The sequence below is a fragment of the Crocodylus porosus genome, unplaced genomic scaffold (assembly GCF_001723895.1).
Source record: "Crocodylus porosus isolate Cpor-Errol unplaced genomic scaffold, CroPor_comp1, whole genome shotgun sequence".
Taxonomy (NCBI): Eukaryota; Metazoa; Chordata; order Crocodylia; family Crocodylidae; genus Crocodylus; species Crocodylus porosus.
Genome location: NW_017728926.1, coordinates 11,201,064 through 11,211,659, shown reverse-complemented (window position 1 = coordinate 11,211,659; position 10,596 = coordinate 11,201,064).

The window sequence follows — 10,596 nt, the reverse complement described above, 5'->3', positions numbered from 1 at the left end:
GAGATCTTACAAATCCTTTCCATGCAAGTGTCTACTCCAAGCACTCTTCCCCGGTGCAGACCCCTGCTGACACACACCACCTAGCCTGTCAAGCATATTCCCCTTTTTCTACCCCCATATATTCGAGCAATGCTGAGATTCTGCTCCCAAAGGAAACAAGTCTCGAATCTAAGCTTCAGCCATGCCCTCTCCCTTATTTCACATGAGGTTTGAATCTCCCAGGTCACTGGAGACTTGTCTGTGAGAAACCTTCATGAAATCCTTCCCGCAGTTCTTGAGCATTTTCTCTTCAGAGATCAAGTGCTCGGCCAACTGGGCTAGAAGCATCACGGAGCAAAATGTCAGAGTGAGTCTCCTTCTAGTTGACCTGCTGTTGACTGTAAACAAGGGGACTGAGGCCACACTTATAGTAATGAAGTTTTCACACCTCTAGCCAGCATGGCTATGCCCAGATCCCTATGCGAGGACAGTTATGCCACTAGAGGTGGATTTCTGGTAGCTTAGCTATAGCATCTCCTCCAGCAGTCCAAACTAAAGCTGGCAGAGACTCCCAATACATTGCATCTTTAAAAGGCATCTCTCTTATACCAACAGTGATGTAGCGATGGCAGCGTTGGTATGAGATGTGCCGAGGCACCTCCAAAAGCTAGGGCTTGCCAATACTTCCCAGTAACTTATTTGAGCAACACATTTGCTTTCGAGCTACCTGGCCCCCCACAACAGTGCAAACTGTTGTAACATGGCAATAGCCTCCATTTCTTCCTGCTCTAGCATCGAGTTCAAAAAGAATTACTTTGTTTTTTGATCAAAATTAGGCTGAATCCTAAACCATCTGAAAAATAGGAATGCATTCTTGTTTCTAGACATAAGGCCAATTAAAAACAGGCTCTTTGCCCAACTGGCCATCCCAGGTCTGGAATCCCAGACAACATCTCTAGATCCCCCCCATTAAACCAGCTGCCAGGATAATGCCACCTGGACCTGTAGAGTACAGTAATGCTAACTGGACCTGGACCGGTCCGGTAGAACTGGACCAGTAGCTCTTGGGGTCCTTGGAGTGGAAGTGATGCTGCTCGGGCAATCTGACAGCAGTTTACAGAGGCAACCACGAGAGCCCTGATACCCATCACTGCCACCAATCAAGACTAAACAGGAGAACTTAGCGTCCCTCTCCAGCCCTAGCTGCCAGCTGGATATTAATTTCCATCCACACAAGCTAAAGTAGAGCTTCTACTACAATAAAATGCAGATATTTTTTGGAACCTACTTGGTGCTAGAAAGGACGTTTTCAGAGAATACTCTACATGCAAATCTGTCAGCAGCCAGCCCTGCACCACGGCTCCACCATTAGTTTAATTAGACCAACAAGTATTTAGATATGATGGACCGAGTGATTAGAAAGGCTTCTACTGGAATTAGTGTATTGTATCATTTCTGCCCACCACATACTCAGTGTTGATGTACCCCCCAACCCCCCAAGCCAATATGCTTGATGCCGCCAAGCTGCTGGCAGTATGGGCGATGAAGGGCAGTATTGGCGATGAAGGCTTGCATGAAGTTCTGGGCTGTACCAGAAGTTCATACAAAGTTTGTTGCCTCCATGAGTTGCCCACCATGATGCAGAGAGTTGTTCTCTTAAGGCTCCCTAATAGAGACCAGGTCAAGCGCTTGACCAAGATTACACTCCCAGTAGAAATTTAGCAGCCTGTGATAAATGGATGGGACAGCTATAGGTCAGAAGGGAGTGAACCAAAGAGGGTGTGAGAAAAGCTTTCAACATCCACTCAGCCTTTGCTCTTGCAAAGGCCAAGCCCCACACGTCCATAGCGCAGTCAAGTGCAAGTATTTGCCATGCCGGATAGCAATTTTCACCCGTGGCAGATGGATTGAACTCTTGTTATTAGGGGAGTGCAAAGCCTACGGAGTGTGACAAGCCAGTGCAAGTGCCTAATTAACATCTGGGTTTGTTCAGGGGTGGGAGGAAAGGAAGGAAGTGGAAGAGATGAGGCCAAGAGCAGAGACTAGCATCAAGTTTGCATGAAGCAAGGCGAAGCTTTAATTACTCCTTCTCTTAACCTCATTGTACCTTGAGGTACTTAAACATTGCTTTCCCTGGCAGTGGGGATTGATTGATCATCCCTTGGCATGCTGAAGGCCTGATTAATGTAAAACTAACCAGTCGTTCCGAACTCTGGGGAATTAATCACTTAAATGTGGGAATTACTCAATAAACCGTTCAAACATGCAATAAACCAAGCCATTAAAAATTAATCGCTTGACATCCCTGCCATGTAAACATAGCTAATAAGATTCTGGCAGGGAGCAAAGAGTGGGGATGGGGGAGGAGAAAAGTCCTGCCAGCTGCCCAGACAGAGTGCCAGGAACAGACAAGGTTACTGAAGAAAGCAGAGTCTAGACTAAAGAAATGACCCCGGGCTCCTGCCATTCGCTTGGCCGTCCTCCCGCTTGGAAACTCTTCCTACGCAGGACAATGCCATCTCTCATCTGGAAAGGAGAGAGTTGTCAACGGGCAGGACGGGAAGAGATCTATGGAGCCAGGAGCCTGCAAGACAGATGAAAAAGGTGATGCGAGTTACGTTTCATTAGCGAGATCGGCCTCGCTGTGTTCAAACAAGGGCTCATCTTCACCGCCCGTCTCCTCCGGACGAGTCTGAGCGTTTTCGAGGCTGGGGCTGCCTTCTGGACAGGGACACGCAGCAGTATTTGTCCAGAGACCTGTGGCAACCAGAGGCAGTCCAAGGCCAAATATTTGCAGAGAGGAGCGTGCATGCCGGAGAAATTGGGATGGCGGTTTAGACGCCAGCCCTGTTCTCCGAGGAGCGTCACAGCTCATCTGGGGCTTGTTTTGTTAGCAGAGATGCTCATCACACAAGACCTCTCGCCTCAGCTCGACTCCTTTGCCCGATACAGGAGGCGCCAGGATTGGGGGAGGTGGGGGGGGGTTGTTGTTTTATTTTTTTTGAGTGGTTTGCTATTTAGACCATTTGTTAGTATGAGGAACAGCAGATGGGAAGCATCCTGCTGCCTCCCAACTGCCTGGGCATTTCACAATTCTAGGAGGATTTACAGAGCTAGAGATGACATCAACTCGCCAAGGATTTGGTAGGAAAAAGCAGAGACTTATTGGGCATGCTGCTGGATTCTAGCTAGGCCACGCACATTATTGCCAGCGTTTCTATCTGGGTAAATGCCCATAGTTTCCCAGCAGTGCAGCCCTCTGGGCTTTTTGGGAAGAGGTTATCCGGAGGCTTCTGTCCAAGGAAACTAAATCGTGTCAATCCCTAAATGAAATCAGGCCAATTCCATCCCCAAAGAGACATGCTAAACCTTGCACCTTAAATTGGGGGGGGAGAGGGTTTAGGAGCCAAGAGCTTCAAGCAATAGCTCTACAGCCAGCTTGGCATCTGTTATCTGCCTGCTTCACACAGAGTTAGCTAGTCATCTCTTCATTTTCAGCCTCATTCAAATGTCATAATCTTGCTTTCCGTAGCGTCTCCCTCCCCCAAAACTTGCCATGCAGTGCTATTGCAAACACTTCAACACACAGTTAGGCACCAATGCTCTTCTTTTTTTTTTTTTTTTTTTTTTAAACCAAGAGGCAATAAAGACAGCAAAGCTCTAGCACTATGCTCATAACCATGAGAGCATGAAGGAGAGGCCTACAATCTGGCCCCAAGACAGGCATGCAGTGCTTTCATATCACTTAACCTCCCTGGCATGTTTGGAGGTGTTACTTTCTCCTTTCTTGCGTAGCTTGACACCAGTGAACTGGCTGCATTTCCAAGGAAAGGGGTTTTTGTTTTTTTTTAAATCCCTCTCCTCCCATGATACATCTGATGCTAATCAGGGTTCCAGCCCCACGGGAATCAATGATTAATGATGTTAAAAATAGCAGGAGATTGCCAGGGTAAAATTAGGCACCATGCATAAAACATCACAGCTCCTTTTTAGATAGTCAAATTAGACTCTAATGGTTTGATGTTCACACACAGGCTCCAGGCCTGTAATTATGAATGGACTGGCTAACCCATTCCTTGTCTTTATATAGCTTTGATGCTAGGGCTGAGACACAAAACATTTCAGTCTTCGGTCTTAATTAGAGGATGGTACTCTCAATTTTAGAGATATTGCTATTAGGATCCTGACTGAGGTTCCCTGCTGCACTAACTGCTCTGCTGCGGGAACATTGTCTGCTAGCAGGTCAGGCCTGAGAGATGCACGAGGCGTAGCGGAGCGATGCAGCCTCATGAAACTAGTCATCGCCCGATTGTTCCTCCCAGGAAGACAGGTCTTCGCTTCCTCCTTCCAAAACCCTCCGCCAGTGGTCTACAAAGCCAACAGGAAGCTTTCTGAAGAGGGCAACAGGACCTGGATCCACTCGAAATCATGCAGCTGAATCCAGAGCCCTCCCTACCGAGGTGGTGATCAGACATGGACTGTTAGACACCACGTGCTACATCCACCTTTCCCCTGGAGAAGGTGGTGTTGGGAGGCGGGTCAGTGGATCCGGGATGTACTTCTTGCTTCTCTCCAGACAACTCCTGGTCAGGACTGGTGGCGCTGCCCGGAAAAGGCAAGACCCGCAGCCTTGCTTTGTTACTTTGCAAACTTCTGCCAGTGCCTAGTCAAGGTAAGACCCTCTTTGGATCCGAGTGCTATTTAAATAGGGACCTATTCCAGATCCAGCCTCCTCTGAAGAGTATTAAATCGATAAGGATTGATGCCAGAGCCGATCAACTGACCAAGACCTGAGAAGATGAAGAGGAAATGTTTGCAGAAAACGGGCCGGTTTGCCTAAGGCTTTGATGGCGTGTTGTAGAGGGAGTTTGAGGGGAGGGAGAATGAAGATGTCATTGGTTTCCCCCCTATACATTCTCTTGAGGAAGCTAGGCTCAAAATTCAAGCTGTGCAATAGTAAAAATTAACCAATAAGCACCAGCAGCATGCAGTAGGGCTTGGTGAGGAGCCAGCTGTAGGGGCCTGTTGTCCATAGCAGTGCACCGTTTCCCCAGGGCAGTCAGGGGTCCAGAACCAACCATGCTACAAAGGGCTGCCGATGACTGCTTTTGCTCTTCGAGGGGCTGCGATTAATGGCTGGATCCACTGCCGTCCTGCCTTACACCCCAGGAGGGATCTTCAACCAGATCACAACACAGCTAGTTTGAACCTGCAAGCATCCAAACTCGATCATGATGTCAGATGCGGATGGGGAAGAGAGAATCCAGCAGGTAACTTCAGAGTAGACTGGACTGCACCTGCCCCCTTCTCCAGTACTTTAGTATTTTCCTTGGGAAGGCCTCTGGTGGATCTGGTGTTGCTTATGTTCACACCAGAATATAAGGAGAGCCTCAGGATTGAAGTGCAAAAGTATTACGCTGACCAATTGTGCAGCAGCTTTCCCAGGGTTGGGGAAAAATGCAGTATACCACCTTGTATGTCCCGGTGAAAAAGCTTTAGACTCCTTGCAGGGAAGGGAAACATCCTTTCCACTGGCTGTCACAATGCTTTTCTCAGTACTAGCATTGCTTTGCCTCGCATTGGCTGAGCGGTAGAGCTGCACCATCATCAGGAGGCAAATAAGCCACTTTGAAGGGCCCGTGTACAGTACTCACCATAGAGCAAGGACACAAATTTGTCTACTCCTTCCCCAAGGTGACCAAAGCACAGCATCAAGCCACTGAAAAGTTTAGGCACCTCCCCAGGTAAAGGTTGGCAGGTGTTGAACAACTGCATCATCCCCTGCAGGTAAGCCAAGGCAGACTATAAACAGAAATCATATTTGTCCTGAAAGAAATCCCGTTTCCCCCCCAGGATCCTACAGATGTACAAGTCCCCATCAAGCCCCTCTGCAACATGTCGGATAAAACCAGTTGATGCTTTTTCCCCCCAGGACATCAGCTATGTGCCTTGTAGGGTTATTCTAGATCAGGCTGGGGACAAGTTGGCCAGGCTACGTGCTTTTGCATTGCTTTCTCTCTGCCAGGAGGTGATAAGCAAGTTATTCGGGCGCCACAATGACTGAGCCACGCCTGTTTTCATCTGGATCAAACCATGGCACAGTGACACCTGCTTCAGACACATTTTCTAATTATTACTTATAGCCATAGTCTAAAAAAAACTGTTCTGGGGAGAAGAGCTCCCTCTCCCCAGAACCAAGCTGTCAGGACCTAGCAGTCAAAGCATCTTTCCACTTGCAAGCTAGAAGCCAAGCAAGGCTGTGCCGTGCCTCGCTCCTGAAAATCTTCACTTCTCCGAGAGGGTGAAAAATGTTTTGGAGCTGTGCATTTTAATTGTAGAGTCATGTGGCTTTGCTTTCACTTGCTAGAAAATCTGCGACTGATTAGGACAGGCACACGATTCGGCATCTCCATTGCATTAATAAGCCAGCTATCATCAAGCCCTTTGCTCAAATCAGAGGTTGCCCAGCAAAGTTTAAAGGGAACGAGCTGCAGCCAGACCAAGTTTGCTGTTCGTATAAGAGGATGCCATCTTACTTTCCCACAGAAGGCCTGACTAGTCTGTTTACCCTCGTAAGCACTAATTAAAATGAAGAGACTCTGAAAAAGAGAACTATTAAGTGAGAATACAAAAGCCAGCAAACTGTAGAGAACAGGGAAGAGAAACAGTCAAAATAAAGCCAGCTCCTCAAAAAAAAAAAAAAACAAAACCCCACAACAAAAAACTCACTATAATTAATCTCATTATCTAGAAAAATAAAGACGTGGAAATGGCTTCATGTCTTGAAAGGGCTGTCAAAATTCAAATCCAAAAAAGGATAAGCCATTGTGAAAGTTTGAGCTGAGCTAGCCAGCCTTAAAGGAACAGTTTATAGGAAGATCAGAGAATGACAGTAGAACAACAGGAGGAAGCCAGCCCAGAGGGACCAATTTAACAAGGGTCTTATTCCATAGCAGGTTCATTTCTTCAAGAAATGCTGCCATCCAAAAATAGCCCGGAAAGGCTCAATGAAGTAATTGTTGTCATTAATCCCACCACCACTTCCTTTCCTGAACCAGCAACCAAGTGGCCACGCGTGAGCCTCTTGTCAAGGGCGCCACGATGAGAGCGGAGCCGGGGAAGCGAACCCAGAAGACAAGAAGATCTGCCCAGTGGCGACGGACGGATGCTCAGGCTGAAAAGCAAGCAAGCATAAGACTCAACCCGGCCAATATGCCCATCAGGTCAGGGCTACTGGGCCAACGCACTATCTGTATTGTCAGAGGAACTCCATTGCATTCCTGGGGTTTCACCAGCACTGGCAAGCAGACTTGTCAAAGCGCATTAAAATAGACCTGGAACAGCTATTACTTCTTAGTCACGGTCCAGCTACCTGATGAGCCCACTGTAGCAGGCTGTAGAAGTGTTACAGGAGCTACACGGCGTGAGCTAAGCTCTTCATCTTGCACAGAAATACCCACCAGTATTGAACCTGGGACTCCCAAGACTGCCAACATTTAAAGGCAGAAGTTAATCGCCAAGGTGCCTAGCGAGGCCTGGGCACAGGCAAAAACCTACTTCTAGGATTGCTGGCACCTAACAAAATAGGCAACTTCCTACAGAAGTCCATGGCTCCAAACCTGTTAGTCTCTAAGGTGCCCTCCTGCCCTGCCTTTGACCCGGTTTCAGCTGACCACCTCAGTCCTCACTGAAGGCACTGACACTTAAGGTAACGCTATCCAAGTATGCAAGTATCCAACTCCCCCACGTGTGCAAGCAAGCTGCACGTAATACTGCTCCTGACGGTACTGCAATGGCCCTGAAGCCTCCATTTCCTGCTCATCTGCACAGCTGCAGAAACCGCTATAAAAATGCTAGCAAATAGAAAATGGCATCTCATCCTTTTTGCACTCTGCAGTCAGTCCCCTCTACCAACCTGCGGACTAAATGGATCCATTGCATTTTTTCAGGGCCAGCTTTTGCTGCGACACCCTTGCCATGCAAAGGGCAACCACCAACCTCCCAGACCACCGACAGACCTATTTCAGCTCCCCCGTGTCTCTAAAGTGAAGGTCAACAGCAGGCGAACCAACTGCTCCTGGAAGGGCCCCTCCTTTGGAAAGACAAATGGGCTTGGATTTTAACAAAGCAGCTTTCTTGCAGGGGGAAAAACAAAACAAAACAAAAAAAAACAAAAAAAAAACAACTGGAAATTGCAGATGTCTGTTTTGTGCCGTTTCAACCAAGATTGTCAATTGTTTCAAGAAGGGCAGATTATAGCCTGTCAACAAACCTGAAACTGAGCCAGCCAGGAATCTTTGCAGTGTTAAAGCCCTGAAAAATAGTCAGCAGATTTAAAGAGAGAAGCTACAGAACAGTGTATTGGTCTTAAACCCCTTTGGCTATAATAATAATAATAATAAAAAACCCCTTGGCCTAATAATAGCAGCAATAGGGTGGGGGAAGAGGAGTGATCTTTGCATGCCTAGAGGTCATGCTGAACTGTGATGAGCCCACTAGCTGGCTGCCAAGTACTTGCCCCCATTCTTGCTTTAGGATGCCTGGGGGATGGACCATTAGTCCTCCTGGAGTGACCAGTGTCCTAAACCAGCATTTCCTGGTCTGGGTGCTTGTAGCATCCCGAATGGCATGGGAGGTGCTGCCTTTCAGAAGTGGGGCTGCCTGGGACATCAGCATCCCCGGAAAATGTTCAAGAGCGGGTTAAACAGACACTTGGCTGGGACGGTTGAGTCAGGGATGACCCTGCCTGAACCAGACGGTCCCGCCCAACTTTCCTATGACCGAATCAGTGATCCACCACTTTTTGGTGGGGTGGTGCCAATGGTTAATCACTTTAATTAGGCAGCTTTTAATGGAAAGCTTATCAGCTTCCTCCTCCAGATGTTACTCGCTATGCTTTTCTCCGCTCGAGTTGGAGAGAGCCCTTTAAAACCAGTGTTCCTCAAGGAGGGGCTTATGTACCCATGAATTCACTCCTTAACCTTTTTGATAAGGAGTTGAGCTTGCTTTGCAGAAATCCCACTACAGGGAATTGCTCTCGATTGCCGCCCATGCCCTGGCCATTTTGGGCTCTCGCCCCACACCAGTTTTTTCAGAGCTCTTTTAACAAGAGGGCACCAGAGCTGGGCCAGTCTTCTGCTGCCTGGACGTGCCATATCACGAGGCAGCCCCTCTTCACTCCTCCTTCAGTTTATACACCAAAAGATAGCTTTAGCCTTTTTGTCTGCCAAAGCACTGCTTTGCAAGCTCATGCTCAGTTGCTCATCCTGCGGGACTCCTGCCCGCTTTCAGACCCACGTCCCGGAGAGCAGCGACTATCCTTCCGCTCCTTCCTGCTTTTTGAGCTCCTAGGTGTACAGCTTTGTATCAGCTGGCATGAAATGCATCGTCCAAGCAAACGCAGCCAGCTGAGCGGTCTAGACCATTGCACACGACTGCTCCGTCCTCATCGGACGGTCTGTTATTCCTCCGATTTTAAAGCCACAATTTTGCTTCCCACTAGAAGATTGATGGAAGTGGCGTTGGGCCGTGAATCAATCCCTGCCTGGAGCACCCCCCAGACAGCGACTCAGAATAGATGTAGAACGGGCAACCATTTCAGCGTGCACTTTGACACGGTCTAGTGCTTTTAAGCCACAAAAGCATGCAATTCCTGTCTTACCCCCAGATCAGACAGTATTGCACAGCAACTGCTTTACCAAAAGGCAACTGCTAAGGAGATCAGGTTTGATGAGACCCAGTCTGCATAAAAGAAATATTAAGCCATGTTAACTGCCATTATTTTAACAAACCCTCTTATCAGTCTTTCCAGCATTTTGTCTAGTTTTAGAGTTGGATTAACAGGCCTTATATTAGTAAGCCCACTTTTTCTTTTCTCCCATGAGTCATGATGAGGTTCAAGTGCTGTCCCAGCCACGATAGTCCAGGAAACAAGGTGAGAAGCAAGGATATGGTTGGCGATAGCTTTTCTATGAGCTGCTTCTTTCCTAGACCTGAAAAAGGGCATTTTGTGCACCAAATTTTATCCAATAGCTTTCCCAACTATCATATTTTCTCATATACAGTACCTTTCCCCAAATAAATGGCTGATTGAAATTACAGTGTGTGCCTTATGCAAGAAAACAGCGAGAAATTTCTGCCCGTTATCGGCAGAAGTGAGAGCTCTGCATGCGACTCGGGGAGCAGAACTACAAGCAGATGTAGCTATTCAGTGACTTTCTATAAAAGATTTTTCCCCTTTATTCTGCCTATCCCAGGGCATGCTGTATGTAAGAAAATACAGCGTGCAGTATTCCAATCTTATAAACGTGGTCTTCAAGAGGAGGCTGAACAAGCACCTAGCTGGGGTCGTCTGACCCCAGCGCTCTTTCCTGCCCAGGGCAGGGGGTCGGACTCGATGACCTACTGACTTCCAACCCTAGCATCTATCTATATATTATATATATTTATATCTATTATATATATATAAAAATCACCAACAAAAATCCTTGCTTCATAGATTCATAGATGCCAGGGTCGGAAGGGACCTCAATAGGTCATCGAGTCCGACCCCCTGCATAAGCAGGAAAGAGTGCTGGGCCTACATTACCCCAGCTAGATACACATCCAGCCTTCGCT